Genomic DNA, 23201 nt, shown 5'->3' with positions numbered 1-23201 from the left:
AAGATCCGATGAGGATGCTCCCTTCCTACCCTCAATGCACAAGATCAGTGGTTGCACTCTTGCCTCTCGAGGCAGAATAATGCAGGTCCTGGTCCCACTCCAGAGATTCTAACTCAAGTTCCAGGCCGACACTCCCAGCGCAGTACTGAGGGAGCATCTTGGCACTAGCTCGAAGAGTTATCCCCGGTGTCCTGGCCAATATTTATCCCTCAATCAACATCACTAAAACAGATTATCTGGTCATTATCACATTGCTGTGTGTGGGAGCTTGCTGTGCGCAAATTGGCTGCTGCGTTTCCCACATTACAACAGTGACTACACTCCAGAAGTACTTCATTGGCTGTAAAGCGCTTTGGGGTTATGAAAGGCGCTACAGAAATGCAAGATCTTTCTTTTTTTCTCCCCTTTACTTGTAAAATTCCTCTCCACGGGTGCAGGGTAGCAGTTACCTTCTAAAGAAGACCAGTGCGCACAGCACCACACGCTCCTCAGCCTACCTCCCTCCCTCCCCTCGGTACTGACCTGGAAAACCAGAGGAGCTGTACCGAGACAAACAACGATGCTGTCTATCCCTGCGGCATTCACAAGACCTTCCTCCTATCCCATGTGCACATGGATCATCATCATCAGAGGCGGTCCCTTGAACGAGGATGACTTGCTTCCCCACGAGTTCACATATGTTTCAATGAAGGACCCGATGTTCCAGTCCTGAACTCCAATTGAGGGGATGGAAGATGCCTGTGCGTGGATTTTTTTAACGTGGGGTGACCGTTGCACACCAGCCACCACACGGGCTTGACAGAGCTAGGTCTTGGTCCAGTGGCAAGGGTTAACCAGGACGATTGGAGACCAGCTCTGCTGCACGGACCTAGTGCACACACATATCACAGTGTGGGCTGGCCCGTGCTGACCCTGGGCCCTCGGCACTTCTGGGCCCCGTACCCTCATTTAACGCACCTCCGCCACAATCCCTCACCACTCCTCCACACCAAACATTTGCCGAATCTCGGCCACGATCGGCCATCGTTACTCCGCCTCAATCACTCGCCACACCTCCGCCATCATCTCTTGCTGCCCCGACCTGCCCACCCCTTCACTGTACCTGGGCCCCGCCAGTGTTTCTGCCCATTCTCCTGGGTTTTGATGATGTCAGTCGCCCACCTCGAAATCGTCGCAAACTTGGAACGGCTCGCGCTGGGAGTTGTAGTGGTATGCTCTTTTATAGGATGTAGGAGGTTTAGAGAGGATGCCAAAGGAATGTTTTTTCACTGCCTGAAAGGGTGTAGAGGCAGAAACCCTCACCACATTTAAAAATGTGCACTTGAAGTGCTGTAATCGACAGGGCTACGGACCCAGAGCTGGAAAGTGGGATTAGGCTGGATAGCTCTTGGCCGGCGGCCCGGACACGATGGGCCGAAATGAATGAATAACTTTGATTTATATAACGCCTTTCACAACCACTGGACGTCCCAAAGTGCTTCACAGCCAATGAAGTACTTTTTGAAGTGCAGTCACTGTTGTAATGTAGGAAATGGCCTCCTTGTGTGCTGTAAATTTCTATGATTCTATGATTCACACATGGATACATCGGCTTTGAAAGGCCAGGACCGCACCCCAAGATTAACAGGAGGTCATGTTCAAAGGAAGAATTGCCCTGAGGAGTCGGTCTCCAAGATTATTGGTCATTCCCAGGGCCAAACGCTGCATCAAGTATGCTGGCAGTGACATCAAGGGATGCACCAAAATAGTTAAGGATGCTCCTTAAGCCAACTGCATTCCTTAAGAATATAACAATCAGGGATAAAAAAAGACAATTTGGCCCATTGAGGGTAGTCCATTGTCTCCTGTGATGACATCTAATTGTATTTTGAATAACCGCTGTTTTTAAACCTTTTTCTGGCACCATATTCCAAACGTTATTCGGAGTGAAGTTTTTTTCCTGCTGAACATTCCAGATTGGCAAACGATACGAATTGACATTTATATCCTCGGATTCTCTGTTCCGAGAATACTTAGCAGCAGCAATCTGGATTTACCGCATCAATAGTTTATACAACAACTGCATGTATTTATATAGCGCCTTTAACGCAGTGACACGTCCCAAGGCGCTTCACAAGAGCGTTAGGAGATAAAAGAAACGAGCCGCATAAGGAGAAATTAGGGCAGGAGTTTGGTCAAAGAAGTCGGTTTTAAAAAGCGTCTTGAAGGAGGAAAGAGAGGTAGAGAGGCGGAGAGGTTTAGGGAGGGAGTTCCAGAGCTTGGGGCCCAGGCAACAGAAGGCACGGCCACCGATGGTGGAGCGATTATAATCAGGGATGCTCAGGAGGGCAGAATTAGAGGAGCGCAGACATCTCGGGTGGTAGTGGGGCTGGGGGAGGGAGAGATGGGGAGGGAGAGCTAGGGAGGGAGAGATGGGGAGGGAGAGATGGGGAGGGATAGGTTGAAGGAGCGAAGACACAGTCCAAGGGAATGTGGTGAGGAGGTTTCTGAAAATAGTAAGCTAGGTGGGAAGACAGGAATTTAGCAAGGAATACCATCTTTGTAAAAGTAAAGGTCCCTGGAGTCTCCGACCGAGATCAAACCAGCCGGCACTGTGACTCATTGCTTCTCGGATATGTGTCGAAGTTGGGGCCAGAGTTATTCTATCCCAATTCCCCAGATAAAAAGCACCTGCATTTATATAGAATGTCTCAGGTCTTCAGGATGTTCCAAAGCGCTTCACAGGAATGAAGTACTTTTGAAGTGTAATCACCCTCAAAGCCTCCCTGATAAAGTGCAACATCCCCACCGACACCCGGGAGTCCCTGGCCATAGACCACCCTAGGTGGAGGAAGTGCATCCAGGAGGGCACTGAGCACCTCGAGTCTCGTCGCCGAGAGCATGCAGAAAACAAGCGCAGACAGCGGAAGGAGCGTGCGGCAAACCAGTCCCACCCACCCTTTCCTCCAACCACTGTCTGTCCCACCTGTGACAGAGACTGTAATTCCCATATTGGACTGTTCAGCTACCTGAGAACTCACTTTTAGAGTGGAAGCAAGTCTTCCCCGATTCCGAGGGACTGCCTATGATGATATGATGAATGTAGGAAATGCAGCAGCCAATCTGCACGCAGCACGCGAGATAAATAAAAGGAACTTGCATGATCACAGGATGGCCCAAAGGGCTTTACAACCAATGAAGTACTTTCAACGTGTCATCGCTGTTGTAACGGAACACGGCAACCAATTTGCATACAGCAAGCTCCCACAAACAGCAATGTGATGATAACCAGATAATCCAGAAGGCAGCATTCTCCGAGAGTGCGGTGCTCCCTCAGTGTTGCGCTGGAGTGCGAGCCGAGATTCTGTGCTGAAATCTCTGGAGTGGGCCGTGAACCCACAGCCTTCAGAGGCGAGAGTGTTGCCCACCGAGCCAGCGACAGATGGCCAACTGATCTGTTTTTGGTGGCGTTGATCGAGGTCAGGATTCCATTAGAACTCCTCACTCTTTTGAACTGTGCCACCAAATCTTTTACATCAACCAGAACAGGCTGACAGAGTCAACCACCCTCTCCACCAAAAGACGGCACCTCCGGCAGTGCAGCACTCCCTCAAGTACGACACCAACACCAAATAGCCGCTGGTAAACAGAGCTCCCCCGATATAAAAGGCAAAGAGCACAGCGGCAATCCTGATTCATTCAGCAACAAGAGCTGTATAATGGCACAGCACCAAGCTCGGGGCAAAAGTTCAGCTGCATCTCTGACCCCATTCAGTATGGAGAGTTTTGGTCAGCGCAGAACTCTGCTGTGCATGGAGCATTCCTTCCATTTGACATTGTCAAATCAGACGGCCTCCTCCTCAGGGAGCTGCTTCATCAGTTGACAGTCATGGGAATAAGTACAGAACAAAAAACACAAGGTTTGAAAGGCGACGGCACTGTCAGCAATGGCCAGGAGCGATACTGCTTCATCTGCTCACGACCAATAGTAATCCATTCATTTCCAACTTCAAAAATCTCAGCCAGCTGCCAGAAGGCCGTGTAAAACAGCAGCTCGTGTGTTTCAGTTAATACCATGTCTTGTGATGTATTACTCCTCCTGCCGGTCCCACACAGGCTGGCAAAGGGGCAGGTGTGCCCCCCCGCCCCGCCCCGCGCTACCCTGCTCCGCTTCCCCCACTGCACCACCCCGTTCCGCCCCACTGCCCCCCCCCCCTCACCGCCCCACTCTCCCCCTCCCCCCGCTCCACTCTATTCCCCCCCCGCTCCCAACCACCCCACTCCCCACCGCTCTACCCCGCTCCACGCTACCCTGCTCCCCGCCGCTCTGCTCCCCCCACCGCACCACCCCATTCCGCCCCACTGCCTCCCCCTCACCCCCCCACTCTCCCCCTCCCCCCGCTCCGCTCTGCTCTATTCCCCCCCGCTCCCAACCACCCCACTCCCCACCGCTCTACCCCGCTACCCTGCTCCCCCCACCGCACCACCCAGTTCCGCCCCACTCTTCCCCCCGCTCCGCACTGCTCCCCCCGCTCCGCACTGCTCCCCCCCGCTTCTTGTTCGGTCTTTGGGCTTTGGCCAAACAACTGGAAGTCCGAGGGGGAAACATTTCTCACCTTGCAGCCCTAATGTGGAACAGACGGACAGGAACCAGGAGAGTGAAGAGGCCGACAACTTGCAGCACAAACGCCTGGTTCGCTGGGCCGTCCCTCAACTCGAGGGGGGTGGGGGGGAAGCCCAGCTGTCTGCCTCCTGGAGGCCAGCCCAGAACGGGAATCATCATCATCATCATCATAGGCAGTCCCTCGGAATCGAGGAAGACTTGCTTCCATTCTAAAAGTGAGTTCTCAGGTGGCTGAACAGTCCAATACGGGAACCACAGTCCCTGTCACAGGTGGGACAGACAGTGGTTGAAGGAAGGGGTGGGTGGGACAGGTTTGCCACACGCTCCTTCCGCTGCCTGCGCTTGGTTTCTGCGTGTTCTTGGCGACGAGACTCGAGGTGCTCAGCGCCCTCCCGGATGCTCTTCCTCCCCTTAGGACGGTCTTTGGCCAGGGACTCCCAGGTCTCAGTGGGGATGTTGCACTTTATCAGGGAGGCTTTAAGGGTGTCCTTGCAACGTTTCCTCTGCCACCTTTGGCTCGTTTGCCGCTAAGGAGTTCGGAGTAGAGCGCTTGCTTTGGGAGTCTCGTGTCTGGCATGCGAACAATGTGGCCTGCCCAGTGAAGCTGATCAAGTGTGGTCAGTGCTTCAATGCTGGGGATGTTGCCTGTCTTCCCAGGGGATTTGTTGGATCTTGCAGGGATATCGTTGGTGGTATTTCTCCAGCGATTTGAGGTGTCTACTGTACATGGTCCATGTCTCTGAGCCATACAGGAGGGTGGGTATCACTACAGCCCTAGCTAGCAGCTAGCTCACCCTCTCGACGGACCCAGATGGATGGCCCGAGAAGGAGGGGATCATTCTGCAAAGAATATTCACAGTTAGGATGGGGAATACTCTGCCACAATGGAGCGTTTATAAGTGGGGATTTAGTTAGTTGTTTGAAAGTGGATCTGGGGAGCGAGTGGTAGAATGGGATTCGACTAGATGACTCCTGTCTGCTCCAACATTGAGTTGAGGGGCCATGTGGTCCGTCTCTGTGCTCTAACCATGACACAAAAAGGATTCAGTAGCCAGCAATAACTTCATGAAAAGGCGACTTCTAAATTTCATTTTAAAAATGTACTTTGTACACACCATTAACAAAAACACTAATATCCAGACTTAAACTTAGTGCCCCGTCGTAATGTATTTGCTTCATGGGTTCTTGCTTAAGAATTCATAGCAACACATTGCTATTAAGAATTAGTTAGTTTATTAGCAAAGGTTTAACAATCACACGACACATTACCAGTTCATCCACCAGGCTCACAACCACCTGCCTCATCGTGGATTCCCCGAACCCAATTGGCTGGGGTTTTATTGAGTTTTGTGAACATCATGTGACTGGCTAAGCCACTCCCAACTCAACAGCTCTACAACAATTTTTAAATTAACAGATAAAGCCGAGTGGCAGTAGAACCCACAAATTAACAAACAGACTTTAAAGAAACCTTAACAGATCAAATTAAAATTTGGTTGCTGGGAGTGATGATGCACTCCAGTCCCTCCGGTGCCCACCTCTCGCAGAAGGCCGCGAGCGTACCGGTGAATACCGCGTGCTCCATCTCCAGGGACACCCTGGCTCGAATGTAGTCGTGGAAGAGAGGCAGGCAGTCAGGCTGAACGACCCCCTCTGCCCGCTGTCTGGAGCATCCATTACCCCTAATTTCCAGAATCGCCGCTGAGCAGGCGGGAGTCCGGGGACGTCGGAGGCCTACAAAAGGCTCAACGCGTCGGAGAGGCGGGAGTGCGAGCAGCAGGGAGGTCGAGGAGGGGTCGGAGGCCTACAACAGGCCCAGCCAGTGCAGCTGCAGCAGGGAGGCAAAAAGAAGTAGAAAGAAATCGAAAGGTGACATCACAGCCAAGGGGGTAAGTGATTGGCTGGTGATTGATGAGTAGTTTTTCTTTTTCTTTTCTTCAGCAGTAAGTAACCTTTTAGCATTGTTGTTGCCAAATTAAGTTTATCTAGGGGTTAAGTCATGGCAGGAGAGCTCGGACACGCGTTATGCTCCTCCTGTACTATGTGGGAAGTCAGGGACGCTTCCGGTGTCCCTGACGACTACGTGTGCGGGAAGTGTGTCCGGCTGCAGCTCCTGACGGACCGCATTGCGGCACTGGAGCTGCGGGTGGATTTACTCTGAAGCATGCACGATGCTGAGAATGATGTGAATAGCGCGTTTAGCGAGTTGGTCTTACCGCAGGTAAAGGGTACACAGCAAGATAGGGAATGGGTGACCAACAGGAAGAGCAGTGCAAGGAAGGTAGTGCTGGGGTCCCCTGCGGTCATCCCCCTGCAAAACAGATACCCGGTTGGGGTACTGTTGGGGAGGATGACTCATCAGGGGAGGGCACCAGCAGCCAAGTCCATGGCACCGTGGGTGGCTCTGTTGCACAGGAGGGCAGGAAAAAGAGAGGGAGAGCTATAGTGATAGGGGATTCAATGGTAAGGGGAATAGATAGGCGTTTCTGCGGCCGCAACCGAGACTCCAGGATGGTATGTTGCCTCCCTGGTGCAAGGGTCAAGGATGTCTCGAAGCGGGTGCAGGGCATTCTGAAAAGGGAGGGTGAACAGCCAGTTGACGTGGTGCACGTAGGTGCCAACGATATAGGTAAAAAACGGGGTGAGGTCCGATAAGACAAACTTAGGGAGCTAGGAGATAAATTAAAAAGTAGGACCTCAAAAGTAGTAATCTCAGGATTGCTACCAGTGTCACGTGCTAGTTAGACTGGGAATCGCAGGATAGCTCAGATGAATACGTGGCTTGAGGAGTGGTGCAGCAGGGAGGGATTCAAATTCCTGGGACATTGGAACCGGTTCTGGGGGAGGTGGGACCAGTACAAACCGGACGGTCTGCACCTGGGCAGGACCGGAACCAATGTCCTAGGGGGAGTGTTTGCTAGTGCTGTTGGGGAGGAGTTAAACTAATATGGCAGGGGGATGGGAACCTATGCAGGGAGTCAGAGGGAAGTAGAATGGGGGCAGAATCAAAAGATAGAAAGAAGAAAAGTAAAAGTGGAGGGCTGAAAAACCCAAGGCAAAAAGCAAAAAGGGCCACATTGCAGCAAAACTCTAAAGGGGCAAAGTGTGTTAGAAAGACAAGCCTGAAGGCTCTGTGCCTCAATGCGAGGAATATTCGGAATAAGGTGGATGAATTAACTGCGCAGATAGCAGTTAACGGATATGATGTAATTGGCATCACGGAGACATGGCTCCAGGGTGACCAAGGCTGGGAACTCAACATCCAAGGGTATTCAACATTTAGGAAGGATAGACAGAAAGGAAAAGGAGGTGGGGGTGGCATTGTTGGTTAAAGAGGAAATTAATGCAATAGTAAGGAGGGACATTAGCTTGGATGATGTGGAATCGGTATGGGTGGAGCTGCGGAATACCAAAGGGCAGAAAACACGTGGGAGTTGTGTACAGACCACCAAACAGTAGTAGTGAGGTTGGGGACAGCATCAAACAAGAAATTAGAGATCATGCAATAAAGGTGCAGCAGTTACCATAGGTGACTTTAATCTACATATTGATTGGGCTAACCAAACTGGTAGCAATGCGGTGGAGGAGGATTTCCTGGAGTGTATTAGGGATGGCTTTCTAGACCAATATGTCGAGGAACCAACCAGGGAGCTGGCCATCCTAGACTGGGTGATGTGTAATGAGAAAGGACTAATTAGCAATCTTGTTGTGCGAGGCCCCTTGGGGAAGAGTGACCATAATATGGTAGAATTCTTTATTAGGATGGAGAGTGACGCAGTTAATTCAGAAACTAGGGTCCTGAACTTAAGGAAAGGTAACTTCGATGGTTTGAGGCGTGAATTGGCTAGAATAAACTGGCAAATGATACTTAAATGGTTGACGGTGGATAGGCAATGGCAAACATTTAAAGATCACATGGATGAACTTCAGCAATTGTACATCCCTGTCTGGAGTAAAAATAAAAGTCTATCGACTTGGGATCAGTTTCTATGGACTGGAGGGTAGCTAATGTAACACCACTTTTTAAAAAGGGAGGGAGAGAGAAAGCGGGTAATTATAGACCGGTTAGCCTGACATCAGTGGTGGGGAAAATGTTGGAATCAATTATTAAGGATGAAATAGCAATGCATTTGGAAAGCAGTGACAGGATCGGTCCAAGTCAGCATGGATTTATGAAGGGAAAATCATGTTTGAAAAACCTTCTGGAATTTTTTGAGGATGTAACTAATAGAATGGACAAGAGAGAACCAGTTGATGTGGTATATTTGGACTTTCGACAAGGTCCCACACAAGAGATTAATGTGCAAAGTTAAAGCACATGGGATTGGGGGTAGTGTGCTGACATGGATTGAGAACTGGTTGTCAGACAGGAAGCAAAGAGTAGGAGTAAATGGGTACTTTTCAGAATGGCAGGCAGTGACTAGTGGGGTACTGCAAGGTTCTGTGCTGGGGCCCCAGCTGTTTACATTGTACATTAATGATTTAGACGAGGGGATTAAATGTAGTATCTCCAAATTTGCGGATGACACTAAGTTGGGTGGCAGTGTGAGCTGCGAGGAGGATGCTATTAGGCTGCAGAGTGACTTGGATAGGTTAGGTGAGTGGGCAAATGCATGGCAGATGAAGTATAATGTGGATAAATGTGAGGTTATCCACTTTGGTGGTAAAAACAGAGAGACAGACTATTATCTGAATGGTGACAGATTAGGAAAAGGAGAGGTGCAACGAGACCTGGGTGTCATGGTACATCAGTCATTGAAGGTTGGCATGCAGGTACAGCAGGCGGTTAAGAAAGCAAATGGCATGTTGGCCTTCATAGCGAGGGGATTTGAGTACAGGGGCAGGGAGGTGTTGCTACAGTTGTACAGGGCCTTGGTGAGGCCACACCTGGAATATTGTGTACAGTTTTGGTCTCCTAACTTGAGGAAGTATATTCTTGCTATTGAGGGAGTGCAGCGAAGGTTCACCAGACTGATTCCCGGGATGGTGGGACTGACCTATCAAGAAAGCCTGGATCAACTGGGCTTGTATTCACTGGAGTTCAGAAGAATGAGAGGGGACCTCATAGAAACGTTTAAAATTCTGACGGGTTTAGACAGGTTGGATGCAGGAAGAATGTTCCCAATGTTGGGGAAGTCCAGAACCAGGGGTCACAGTCTAAGGATAAGGGGTAAGCCATTTAGGACCGAGATGAGGAGAAACTTCTTCACCCAGAGAGTGGTGAACCTGTGGAATTCTCTACCACAGAAAGTTGTTGAGGCCAATTCACTAAATATATTCAAAAGGGAGTTAGATGAAGTCCTTACTACTCGGGGGATCAAGGGGTATGGTGAGAAAGCAGGAATGGGGTACTGAAGTTGTATGTTCAGCCATGAACTCATTGAATGGCGGTGCAGGCTAGAAGGGCCAAATGGCCTACTCCTGCACCTATTTTCTATGTTTCTATGTTTCTCGGTCAGAATTGGAGGAGTGCAGAGATCTCAGAGGACTGTAAGGCTGGTGATGGTTACCGAGATAGGGAACGGCGAAGGCATGATTTGAACACAGGAATGAGAAAATGCCTCTTGCCCCGAGCATAGTTCATTTGCGGAGGCGCCTCATGCTGGCACGGTCAAGTCTGTAAATATGGCCAACCTGGCAAGGAGGCTGGTGTCGGTGATTGCCCTGCAGCAACTCGCCCGGCACCAACCATGGCCGACAACTGCTCCAATGCGAAACGCCTGGTAAACACAGGCTCTGCCAAGGGACCATCAATGAAATCGGCACGCACAATGTCGGGTGTTGAGAACGACAAAGATGACTACAATCAATCAAACTTCCCGTTGGCGTGAATGACCCTTCCCGTAAAGATCAGATCCGATCCGAGATATTGCAAACTGCTCTGAAGGCGACTCTTCCCGATGAGCCGACGAGAACAGTATCCCGAAGAATGATAGCTCCTGCTTGGGCTGGAGCTGGGATCTGCCTGATCCTTTCTCTCCTTCCCCCCTTTGTCATCCGCGGCTCAATGGTCAGCACACTCGCCTCGGAGTCAGAAGGTTATGGGTCCCAGTCCCACTCCGGGACTTGAGCGCATAAATGTAGATGGTACTGAGGGAGCGCCGCACTGTCGGAGGGGCAGTACTGAGGGGGCATCGCCCTGTCGGAGGGGCAGTACTGAGGGGGCATCGCACTGTCGGAGGGGCGGTACTGAGGGAGCACCGCACTGTTGGAGGGGTGGTACTGAGGGAGCGCCGCACTGTCGGAGGGGCGGTACTGAGGGAGCGCTGCACTGTCGGAGGGGCGGTACTGAGGGAGCGCCGCATTGTCAGAGGGGCAGTACTGAGGGAGTGCCACACTGTCGGAGGGGTGGTACTGAGGGAGCGCTGCACTGTCGGAGGGGCGGTACTGAGGGAGCGCCGCATTGTCAGAGGGGCAGTACTGAGGGAGTGCCACACTGTCGGAGGGGCAGTACTGAGGGAGCGCCGCATTGTCAGAGGGGCGGTACTGAGGGAGCGCTGCACTGTCGGAGGGGCGGTACTGAGGGAGCGCCGCACTGTCGGAGGGGCGGTACTGAGGGAGCGCCGCACTGTCGGAGGGGCAGTACTGAGGGGGCGTCGTACTGTCGGAGGGGCAGTACTGAGGGGGCGCTGCACTGTTGGAGGTGTCATCTTTCGGGTGAGACGTTAAACCGAGGCCCTGTCAGCTCTCTCAGGTGGATGTAAAAGATCCCATGGCACTATTTCGAAGAAGAGCAGGGGAGTTATCCCTGGTGTCCTGGGGTCAATATTTATCCCTCAATCAACATCACTAAAATAGATTATCCGGTCATTATCACATTGCTGTTTGTGGGAGCTTGCTGTGCGCAAATTGTCTGCCGCGTTTCCCACATTACAACAGTGACTACACTCCTAAAGTATTTCATTGGCTGTAAAGCGCTGAGACATCCGGTGATCGTGAAAGGCGCTATAGAAATGCCAGTCTTTTTTTTCTTTTTTCTGTAACGTGCCTTGGGATTTTTTTTAACGTTAAAGAAGTTATATAAATATAATTTGTTGTTGCTGAGCTGGCCCTTGCACAAAGCTTGCATGCGATGGAAGGGAGGGGCACTGAGCAACACATCAATGGGTCCACAGGGGAAAGGGAGGGAGCTGGGTCTGTGGGAGGTCCACAATCGTCAACCCTTCCGAAATCTTCACACGTGAGCTTCGGTGTCCCAATGTGCTGGCCAAAGACACAAGTTCACACATTGTCTCAAGGCCTGGTGGGGATTGAGCTCAGAGTTCAACAACTTTAATAACCCGATTAACAGTGTCTCCACTTCATTAAACACAGAAGACATAAAAAGAAAGACCTGCCTTTATATCGACAATCTCAGCACCGTCCCAAAGTGTTTTGCAGCCAGTGAAGTACTTTTGGAGTGTAGTCACTGTTGTAATGTGGGAAACGCGGCAGCCAACCTGCGCACAGCAAGCTCCCACAAACAGCAATGTGATAATGACCCAGATAATCTGTTTTTTTTAATGTTGATTGAGGGATAAATATTGGTCCAGGACACCAGGGGATAACTCCCCTGCTCTTCTTCAAATAGTGCCATGGGATCTTTTACATCTGCCTGAGAGAGCAGATGGGGCCTCGGGTTAACGTCTCATCCGTCAGTGCGGTGCTCCCTCAGTACTGCCCCTCCGACAGTGCGGTGCTCCCTCAGTACTGCCCCTCCGACAGTGCGGCGCTCCCTCAGCACTGCCCCTCCGACAGTGCAGCACTCCCTCAGTACTGCCCCTCCAACAGTGCGGCACTCCCTCAGTACTGCCCCTCCAACAGTGCAGCACTCCCTCAGTACTGCCCCTCCGACAGTGCGGCGCTCCCTCAGTACTGCCCCTCCAACAGTGCAGCACTCCCTCAGTACTGCCCCTCCAACAGTGCGGCACTCCCTCAGTACTGCCCCTCCAACAGTGCGGCGCTCCCTCAGTACTGCCCCTCCGACAGTGCGGCGCTCCCTCAGCACTGCCCCTCCGACAGTGCAGCATTCCCTCAGTACTGCCCCTCCGACAGTGCGGCACTCCCTCAGTACTGCCCCTCCGACAGTGCGGCACTCCCTCAGTACTGTCCCTCCGACAGTGCGGCACTCCCTCAGTACTGCTCCTCCGACAGTGCGGCACTCCCTCAGTACTGCCCCTCCGACAGTGCGGCACTCCCTCAGTACTGCACTGGGAGTGTCAGCCAGGATTATGTGTGCTCAAGTGTCTGGAGTGGGACCAACTGAGCTGACACACTTTAAAATGGACCTTTATTTTGAAAGCCAGACCTTTCTGCAGAACCTAAGCATAGCGCACTGTAAAGCTGGCCGGTTCGGTGCAAAACTGCACAGGCCGCTCTCCCTCTTCGGCAGGGCATGGAGAGAGAGGAGGAGCCTGCGGCTGGCTGGTGATGGAGAACGTGACCGTGACCAACTGACGCACAAACTGAGGAAAGGTTCACGCGCACGGGTTCCAAAATGCTTCACTGTGGCCATATTTACTCATGTGCACCAGTCTGTTCTCAACCTAGGTGTCATATCTGACCCAGAACTGAGCTTCCAACCACATCTCCGCAGCATAACTAAAACCGCCTATTTCCACCTCTGTAACATCACCCGTCTCTGCCCTTGCCTCAGCTCATCCACTGATAAAACCCTCATCCATGCCTCTGCTACCTCTAGACCTGACTATTCCAACTGGCTGGCCTCCCACATTCTATTCTATGTCATCCAAAACTCGGCTACTTATGTCCTAACTCGCACCAAGTTCTGCTCGCTGACCTACATTGGCTCCCGGTTAAGCAACGCCTCGATTTCATAATTGTCATCTTTATTTTCAAATCCCTCCATGGCTTCGCCCCTCCCTCTCTCAGGGCCCAAGTTTCGAGCCGCGCCTCAAACGGCGCAGTCCCGACCTGGACACCCGTTTTTCGCGCCACAAAGTGCGCCTAAAAAAAACCCTCCAGATTCTCCACCTCCCTGTAGGTCCTCTGGCCCTCAGCGCAGTGCAGCAGGAGCTGTGGGGGGGCGGAGCCAGGTCCCTGCGCTGAAAACAGTGCCGGGACCTCTGCACATGCGTGCTACAGTGGGCGCGCATGTGCAGTAGCTCCAGGCGCCCAAAACTGTGTGGGAGGGGCCCGAAGCACGCAGCCCCGAGCCCTGGCCCAATGGCCTCACTTTGGCTGGGTGAATGAGGCTCCTCCCACGGCCAGCTCCTGCTTCCTCCGGACCAGACCCGACCCGACTCGACTCCCGCTTTCCGCCCCGCCTCCGGACCAGACCCGACACCGACATGACTCCCGCTTCCCCCCGCCCCCCCGCCTCCGGACCAGACCCGACACCGACATGACTCCCGCTTCCCCCCACCTCCCCCCCCCCCCCTCCGGACCAGACCCGACACCGACATGACTCCCGCTTCCCCCCACCTCCCCCCCCCCCCCTCCGGACCGGACCCGACACCGACCCCCCCCAGACTGGATCCGACCTGACTTCCCTCCCCCGACCCGAACCGAACTCCCTCCCACCACCCCCCCGACCCGACCCAAAGCCACCTACCTGTAAATCTGGTGCTGGGGACGGGCCCTGCCCAAAGTCTCAGGCCCGGCCCATTCAGCCTCCCTCCCCCTTCTCCTTCCCCCCCCCCCCCCCCCGCATCTCCTTCCTCCCCCCCATCTCCTTCCCCCCCCCCCCCCATCTCCTTTCTCCCCCCCCGCATCTCCTTCCTCCCCCCCATCTCCTTCCCCCCCCCCCCCATCTCCTTTCTCCCCCCCCCTCCCTCCCCCTTCCTTCCCTCTGCTCCCCTCCTCCCCCTCCCCTCGCTGTCAGAAACACAGACACTGACAGACAGAGAATGAGAGACACACAGACAGACAGAGAGAAAGAGAAACACTGGGGGGGGGGGGCATCCCAGCACGCTGTTGGAGGGCTTCCGGTGCTGCAGTCAGTAAGTAGAAAATGTTTTATTTATTGATTTTTTTAAAAATTATTTCTTATTAATTTTTTTTGATTGATTTGTTGGTTGATTTATTGATGTATTTATCATTTATTATTGATGATGGCTCTTTATTTGTAAAACTGAAGTGTTTAATGTTTGTAAACTTCCCTTTAAACCCCGCCCCCCCCATTCCCTACGCCTGATTTCTAACCTACGTCTGATTTTCTAAAGTGTAGACAAGGTTTTTTCGAGCGTACAAAAATCTTCACTTACTCCATTCTAAGTTAGTTTGGAGTAAATTTTCACTGACGAAACTTTGAAAACAGGCGTAAGTGGCCGGACACGCCCCCTTTTGAAAAAAAAATTCTGTTCCAAAGTGAAACTGTTCTAACTGACTAGAACTGGAGCAAACTAAATGACGAGAATTCAAATTTCAAAGATACTCCGTTTTACACCAGTTGCTCCGAAAAATCAGGAGCAAATCATGTGGAAACTTGGGGCCTCAGTAACCACCCCCCCCGAAGTGTCTGTGCCCCTCTAATTCTGCTCTCCTGAGCATCCCTGATTATAATCGCTCCACCATTGGTGGCCGTGCCTTCTGTTGCCTGGGCCCCAAGCTCTGGAACTCCCTCCCTAAACCTCTCTTTCCTCCTTCAAGACGCTCCTTAAACCTACCTCTTTGACCAAGCTTTTGGTCACCTGCTCTAATTTCTACTTATGCGGCTCGGTGTCAAATTTTTTATATCATAATACTCCTGTGAAGCACCTTGGGACGTTTCACAACGTTAATGGCGCTATATAAATACAAGTTGTTGTTGTTGTAAAGGCTGGCATGGATCCAATGGCCTGCTCTCCATGTGGTAACTTTGAACCAATCATTAGATTGTGTCGAGTATCTGGGACATGCCATGGAAGTGCCCTGCACATCACCTGGTCGCTGGGAAGATGAATGTCGTGCCTTATTCCGATAATTGTGCTTGCATGTCGACTGGCGTATATCCCACAAATACCACCGCCAATGACTGGTTGGCTCAGAGAAACCTTGCTACGTGCAAAATGGCTGCCACACTTGCCGGCCTAAGTGACCACACTTAATCATAACATACTGGCTCTGAAACATTCTGGGACAACCAGAGGGCTTGCAAGGTAGGATACAAGCTCTCTCTTCCTTTCTTGAAACTTTCAGCAGCACTCCCAAATGCCACAGTGGAAGTTTGTACCCTTTAATTAACCAACCCTCTCTGAGCACAATACCAAGAAGCATCTTGGACAAACATCGAAACATGGCAAATAGGAGCAGTAGGCCATTCGGCCCTTCGAGTCTGCCCCACCATTCAATATAATCATGGCTGATCCTCTATCTCAACACCATGTTCCCGCTTTTTCCCCATACTCCTTGATGCCTACAATAGTGGGACCATTAACAAGCAGTGTTTTTCCCTGGAGTCTAGACCGGGGCACAGCACCTCCGTCTTTTTGGAAACTACAAAATACCTGGAGTAGCACAGAATCAAACCATTCGACACATCATGCCTGTGCCAGCTCTTTGAAAGAAAGAGCCATCCAATTGTCTGCCCATGTTCTCCTGAAATCAGCAATGAACCTCCTCATTGTGACATTTCCGAGTTTCGTGTCACCTGCAAACTTTGAAGCGATGCCCCGTGTACGCCGGCTCCCTCCGGATCAGGATGAAGTTGTTCCAGCACTCCTGTGCTGGTCGTTAGCTCGGCTGTCAGAGCTGCCGCCAATGTTCAGCAACGCCCAGTTGGGAGGGACTGGGATGTGGAAGCCCTTCCTGCACTGGGCCATCCCTTCCTGAGCAACCGCAGAGAAACGCTCAACTCTTCCTTACACCGGTGTTTTGTGAACACGCGGCAAATTGCCAAGTCACAACACGGTGTTGTGACAACAAGCATTCTACGCAGCAACTGTGAACGGGCCGATGCACCTTGCTCAGTCCGTGACACCTTGACAGATATTGGTCCAGACCGCCTCATTCAACAGTGCGGCATTTCATTCAGTTCGATGCACACTTGCTGTGTCCAAGGTAACATCCTCAGCACCCTGCATAGCAACACTCAGGTATCAGCTGTGGCTCAGTGGGCAGCACTCTCGCCTCCGAGTCAGAAGGTTGTGGGTTCAAGTCCCACTCCAGGAACTTGAGCACAAAAATCTAGGCTGACACTCTCAGTGCAGTGCTGAGGGGGTGCCGCACTGTTGGAGGTGCCGTATTTCAGATGAGACGTTAAACCGAGGCCCCGTCTGCTCTCTCAGGTGGATGGAAAGGATTGCATGGCACTATTTTGAAGAAGAGCAGGGGAGTTATCCCCGGTGTCCTGGCCAATACTTATCCTTCAAATCAACATCACAAAAAGAGATTATCAGGTCATTATCACATTGCTGTTTGTGGGAGCTTGCTGTGCACAAATTGTCTTGCTGCGTTTCCCACATTACAACAGGGACTACACTCCAAAAGTCAGTTTCTGGTATCCCTGCTTTATCTATCTCAATATGTGAAGAATACAAGTCAGGAGTGTGATGGAACACTCTCCACTTGCCTGGATGAGTGCAGCTCCAACAACACTCAAAAAGCTCGACACCATCCAGGACAAAGCAGTTCCCTTGACCAGTGCTCCATGGTCAATACGCTCCCTGTACAACCTGCAGGATGCACTGCAGCCGCTCCACCTCCCTGCCTGCCACTTCCACCACCAGAAATGGCAACAGGACTATGTCATGTGAACACCATCACCTCCAGGGTCCCCTCAAGTCACACTCCGCCCTGACCAATGCTCCCTCGAGGTTCTCTTTGTTGTGCGTGAGGTGTTTATTTCAACGCGCGGTCCCTTTAAATTTGCTGCATGGCTGCACATACTCAGCATCTTCGCGGGAGCAACGAGAGAGTGGCCCGCACAGCTCCTACCAAACTGCTGCGCATGCTCAGCAACTTCGAGACAGCAACGTGCGAGTGGCCTGCGCAGCTCCTACTGGACTACTGCACGACTGCGCATGCGTGCAGCTTAGTCCTGACATTTATTGCCGTTCCTTCACCATCACTGGGTCAACATCCTAGAGTTCTGTCCCTCCACCGCAAGAACTGCAGCGGATCAAGGAGAAGGTTCAGACCCGCTTTCTCGGGGCAACAAGGGATGGACAATTAATGCCTGCCTTGTCAACGGCGCCCTCACACCGAGAAACTAAAAGGCTGATGTGTGCATCGCAACCGAGTATCAAATCATTCCTTTCTGCTGAAGCTGGTCCTGATGTTGACCCAGGACGATACTGCCTGCACATTCCTTCAGAGGGCATCCACAGCTTCGGAAAAGCCAAAAAACCAAGATGTCTGAACATAAGAATTAGGAGTAGACCACTCGGCCCCTCGAGCCTGCTCCACCATTCAATAAGATCACGGCTGATCATCTACTTCAACTCCACTTTCCTGCACTGTCCCCATATCCCTCGATTCCCTTAATATACAACAATCTATCGATCTCTGTCTTGAATATACTCAAAGACTGAGCCTGCACAGCCCTCTGGGGCAGAGAATTCCAAAGATTCACCGCCCTCTGAGTGAAGAAATTTCTCATCTCAGTCCTAAATGGCCGACCCCTTATCCTGAGACTGTGACCCCTGGTTCTAGACTCCCCAGCCCGGGGGAAACATCCTCCCTGCACCTACCCTGTCAATCCCTGTAAGAATAGTGTATGTTTCAATGAGATCACCTCTCATTCTTCTAAACTCTAGAGAATATAGGCCTAGTCTACTCAATCTCTCCTCATAGGACAATCCCCCCCATCTCAGGAATCAGTCTGGTGAACCTTCGCTGCACTCTCTCTATGGTAAGTATATCCTTCCTTCGGTTAGGAGACTAAAACTGTATACAATACTCCAGGTGTGGTCTCACCAGACAGACCAGGTTTCTTTTTTCCCCAGTTGGCCTGGGTTTTTAAATCTAGCTTTTGCCTTTCCATGGCTCCGGTTGGGGTGGAGTGTAGAATGTTTCAGTGTAAGGGGTGTCACAGTTGTGTGAGGCGGACTGGTTGGGCTGGGTGCTCTTTACCTTTCCGCCATTGTTCATAGGTTTATATGTAACCTTCAGGGCTGCTGACCGAGGGCCGTGCGACTCTTTGTCGGCCGGCGTGGACACGATGGGCCAAAATGGCCTCCTTCCGTGCTGTAAATTTCTATGTTTCTGATTTCATCCAACTGTCGAGGCTGGAGACGCGGTCTCAAACCTTTGGCAACAGAAGCAACAAACAAACAAAAAAATGGGGAAGAGGAGACGAGCGGGTATGAATGAGGATGGTCTTGGGGCTCGGTATGGGAGCAGACCATCATATAGCGCACCACCTATCTACAACGTTATTCGCACACTAGTCTTCATCGTGAGGTCTCCCCAGAGACGCCTGAGCCAGACCACTGCCCTGTGGGGTATGGAAGACACAACATATCTATTCACAATGAAAGTGGTAGAATGATGCTGATTGGACAGATACCAGTGGTTACAGGCAGTTAATCAACCAATGGAAGGTGTTGAGTGGCGTGTCACTGGGACCACTGCTGTTCACCATTAACATGGAGAGGATGGTTCCACTTGTGCGTGTGGAGGGAGTCTAAAACTAAGGACCATAAATATAAGATAGTGACTAATAAATTCAACAGGCAATTCAGGAGCACTACTTCACCCAGAGAGTGGTGAGAATGTGGAGTTTGCTCCCACAGGCAAATAGCAGAAATACATTGCAGGGAAGCTGGATAAACACACAAGGGAGAAAAGAGTAGCAGGAAATGTTGATGGGGGTGCGAGGAGGATCGTGTGGTGCGTAGACACAGACCTGCTGGGATCAATGGCCTGTTTCCGTGCTGTAAAATTCTGTGTAATTTTACCTAACAAGGATTGCACCCACCAGACGGGCCAAGAAAGTGACAGGCTTGTTTACCTTTTTCAATGACATACAGCGAGTGTATGCAATAGCCCGTCTATTTTATGTGGGGCACGAGCATAGACTGCAGAAATGATCAGTTCTCTCTCTCTCCAGCGCACACTGGATAGTCACACTACTGGACATGACACCAACCTACACTATCGAGTCCTCCACCATGGCTGATTCTCAGCTCTCAATGGTGCTCTCCCCGTCACAGGCAGTCCCTCGAAATCGAGGAAGACTTGCTTCCACTCCAAAAGTGAGTTCTCAGGTGGCTCAACAGTCCAATACGGGAATTACAGTCTCTGTCACAGGTGGGACAGACAGTGGTTGAAGGAAAGGGTGGGTGGGGAGTCTGGTTTGCCGCACGCTCCTTCCGCTGCCTGCGCTTGTTTTCTGCATGCTCTCAGCGACGAGACTCGAGGTGCTCAGCGCCCTCCCGGATGCACTTCCTCCACTTAGGGCGGTCTTTGGCCAGTGACTCCCAGGTATCTGTGGGGATATTGTACTTTATCAAGGAGGCTTTGAGCATGTCACTGTAACGTTTCCTCTGCCCACCTGGGGCTTGCTTGCTGTGAAGGAGTTCCGAGTAGAGCGCTTGCTTTGGGAGTCTTGTGTTGGAGCTTGCAGATAATGTGGCCCGCCCAATGAAGCTGGTCAGTGGGAACCTGTTCAACCTTCGTCGCCTCCAGGCTAGATCCAAGACCGTCCCATCCTCTGTCGTCGAACTGCAGTACGTGGGCGTCTGCACACATTCAGAGGCTGAACTCCAAGGTGATCTCCACAACTACAGCAAGTCACTGTTGTTGAGCAAATGATTTAGGCACGTAACCGAGGGAGATGTTTCCATACAGATCTAAGGGACCGCTGCATTGTCGGATATGCCAGCTTTTGTTAAACCGAGGCCCCGTCTGCCTGTTTCGGTGGATATAAAAGATCCCATGGCATTATTTAGAGGGGCTGAGGGAGCTGTCCTGGTGCCTGAACTAACATTCTCCCATCAACCAACGCCTCCAAAACTAGATCCCCTGGTCACTCATTCCTTTACTATTGGTGCGATCTTGCTGTGCAAAGATTAGACACCTCATTTGCCTACAGCACAACCTGACTCTACATCAAACGGCTGTGAATAGCTGTAGGACATCGCGAGGCCGTGCAAAACGCGATATAAATGCAAGTTCTTTCTCATCCACATCATATCCTCGGAAGCCCAATTTCAAATAAACCCTCCAGACTGATATTAATTGCAAAAGCAAAGTACTGCGGAAGCTGGAAACTGGAAAAACAGAAAATGCTGGAAAGCCCAGCAGGTCAGGCAGCATCTGTGGAGAGAGAAACCGAGTTAACGTTTCGAGTCACCCGTTAACTCTGCTTTCTCTCCACAGATGCTGCCTGACCTACTGAGATTTCCAGCATTTTCTGATATTAATTGCACTTATTTATAAAGTTCGATCAAACGAAACTGTATTTCATATCCAGAAATATAATGCTGTACTGAATGAGATTACACGTCAAACACACAGCTTTCTCGAACCAATACAATCTCCTACCAAAGCCCAGATACATTTTCCGCTGCAAAGCCTCTTTATTTGATTCAACAAACACAATGGACAAACCAACTCCTCATTCACAGCACAAAGTTGGCTCAGTGTAACTGAAGCAACCAAGGGCATAATATTAACACACACAACCTATCAGAGAATGAAAGGACACCGTGTTTCCAACCCTCGAAACAGCAGCTTATTGTTGACTTTTATTATCTCTGTAATCTCCCCCAGCCCAACACCCCTCCGAAATCTCTGCACTCCTCCAAATCTGGTCTCTTGAGCAACCCGCTTGATAGCACTGTCGACGGCACCTTCCATCACTTTGCTGATGATTGAGAGTAGACTGATGGGGCGGCAATTGGCCAGATTGGATTTGTCCTGCTTTTTGTGGACAGGACATACCTGGGCAGTTTTCCACATTGTTGGATAGATCCAGTGCTGTAGCTGTACTAGAGGTGTGGCTAGTTCTGGAGCACAAGTCTTCAACACAACAGCCGGGATGTTGTCGAGGCCCATAGCCTTTGCTGTATCCAGTGCGCTCAGCTGCTTCCTGAGATCACGTGGAGTGAATCGAATTGGCTGAAGACTGGTTCCTGTGATGGTGGGGACCTCGGGAGGAGGCTGATATGGATCATCCACTCGGCACTTCTGGCTGAAGATAGTTGCAAATGTTTCAGCCTTGGGTTAGGCGAGGGTATCATGGAATGCAGGAAAAAGTCAGACCAATGGAGACGATCAGCCACAATCTAACTGAACACAGAACAGGCTCGAAGAGCTAAACGGCCTCCTCCTATTCCTATGAATTCTCAAATAAAAACTAACCAAAGAGTGAAGTTGCCTGATTAATTTTGCTTCTTTTTTTTTGAAGCTCCTTTTCAAATAAAGAGACAAAAATTAAATTAGTCAAAAATTAAATTGGCTGTGATCTGCAAAACCATTGCCAGCTATGTTGCTGCAATATTCTCAGTCTCAGTCCAAGTTTTGTCATCCCTGAAGGAATGGAGAAAGGAACGGCAACACCTTTCCTGAATGGAAAATGTCCCTCACCAGCAACTTTCCCGTTGCAGATTGCCCAAACAAGCTGCAGTGAGCACATTTACCCATCATCTCAGAGAGGCTCCAGACTGTCATGGGATGTGCTCAAACTACAGGCTGACCCCTATCCTCAAATCAGGTAACAGGAAAGACAGAAAGGAGGAAAGACAGAAAGTCAGAAGGAAAGATGGAAAAATAGTGTAATGTAGCCAAGTTTGCTGATGATACAAAGATGGGAGGAAAAGCAATGTGTGAGGAGGACACAGAAAATCTGCAAAAGGACATAGTCAGGCTAAGTGAGTGGGCAAAAATTTGGCAGATGGAGTATAATGTTGGAAAGTGTGAGGTCATGCACTTTGGCAGAAAAAAATCAAAGAGCAAGTTATTATTTAAATGGAGAAAGATTAAAAAGTGCCGCAGTACAGCGGGACCTGGGGATACTTGTGCATGAAACACAAAAGGATAGTATGCAGGTACAGCAAGTGATCAGGAAGGCCAATGGAATCTTGGCCTTTATTGCAAAGGGGATGGAGTATAAAAGCAGAGAAGTCTTGCTGCAGTTATACGGGGTATTAGTGAGGCCACACCTGGAATACTGCGTGCAGTTTTGGTTTCCATATTTACGAAAGGATATATTTGCTTTGGAGGCAGTTCAGAAAAGGTTCACAAGGTTGATTCCGGGGATAAGGGGGTTAACTTATGAGGAAAGGTTGAGTAGGTTGGGCCTCTACTCATTGGAATTCAGAAGAATGAGAGGTGATCTTATCAAAACGTGTAAGATTATGAGGGGGCTTGACAAAGTGGATGCAGAGAGGATGTTTCCACTGATGGGGAGACTAGAACTAGAGGGCATGATCTTAGAATAAGGGGCCGCCCATTTAAAACAGAGATGAGGAGGAATGTCTTCTCTCAGAGGGTTATAAATCTGTGGAATTCACTGCCTCAGAGAGCTGTGGAAGCTGGGACATTGAATAAATTTAAGACAGAAATAGAGTTTCTTAACCAATAAGAGGATAAGGGATTATGGAGAGCGGGCAGGGAAGAGGACCTGAGTCCATGATCGGATCAGCCATGATCGTATTAAATGGCGGAGCAGGCTCGAGGGGCTGTATGGCCTACTCCTGCTCCTATTTCTTATGTTCCTTATAGAAGGAAAGGA

General features: G+C 50.8%; 1 protein-coding gene across 6 annotated transcripts in view; it reads right to left on the bottom strand.

Annotated features, from left to right (window-relative positions):
• LOC139234174 (talin-2) overlaps positions 1–23201 on the bottom strand; it is a 379178-nt gene that overhangs the window by 305003 nt on the left and 50974 nt on the right. The window contains exon 1 of one of the 6 annotated variants that reach the window (XM_070865212.1): positions 4596–4654. The exons of the other annotated variants lie outside the window; for them this stretch is intronic. The gene's annotated coding sequence lies outside the window, so the exon portion shown is untranslated. Of the gene's footprint in view, positions 1–4595; positions 4655–23201 lie in introns of those variants that run through there. 6 annotated transcript variants of the gene reach the window in all.

Source organism: Pristiophorus japonicus, chromosome 21 (genome assembly GCF_044704955.1).
Source record: "Pristiophorus japonicus isolate sPriJap1 chromosome 21, sPriJap1.hap1, whole genome shotgun sequence".
In the NCBI taxonomy this organism is placed as follows: domain Eukaryota; kingdom Metazoa; phylum Chordata; class Chondrichthyes; family Pristiophoridae; genus Pristiophorus; species Pristiophorus japonicus.
The sequence above is the reverse complement of the archived record's forward strand: the minus strand, read 5'-3'. Positions and strand labels throughout refer to the sequence as shown.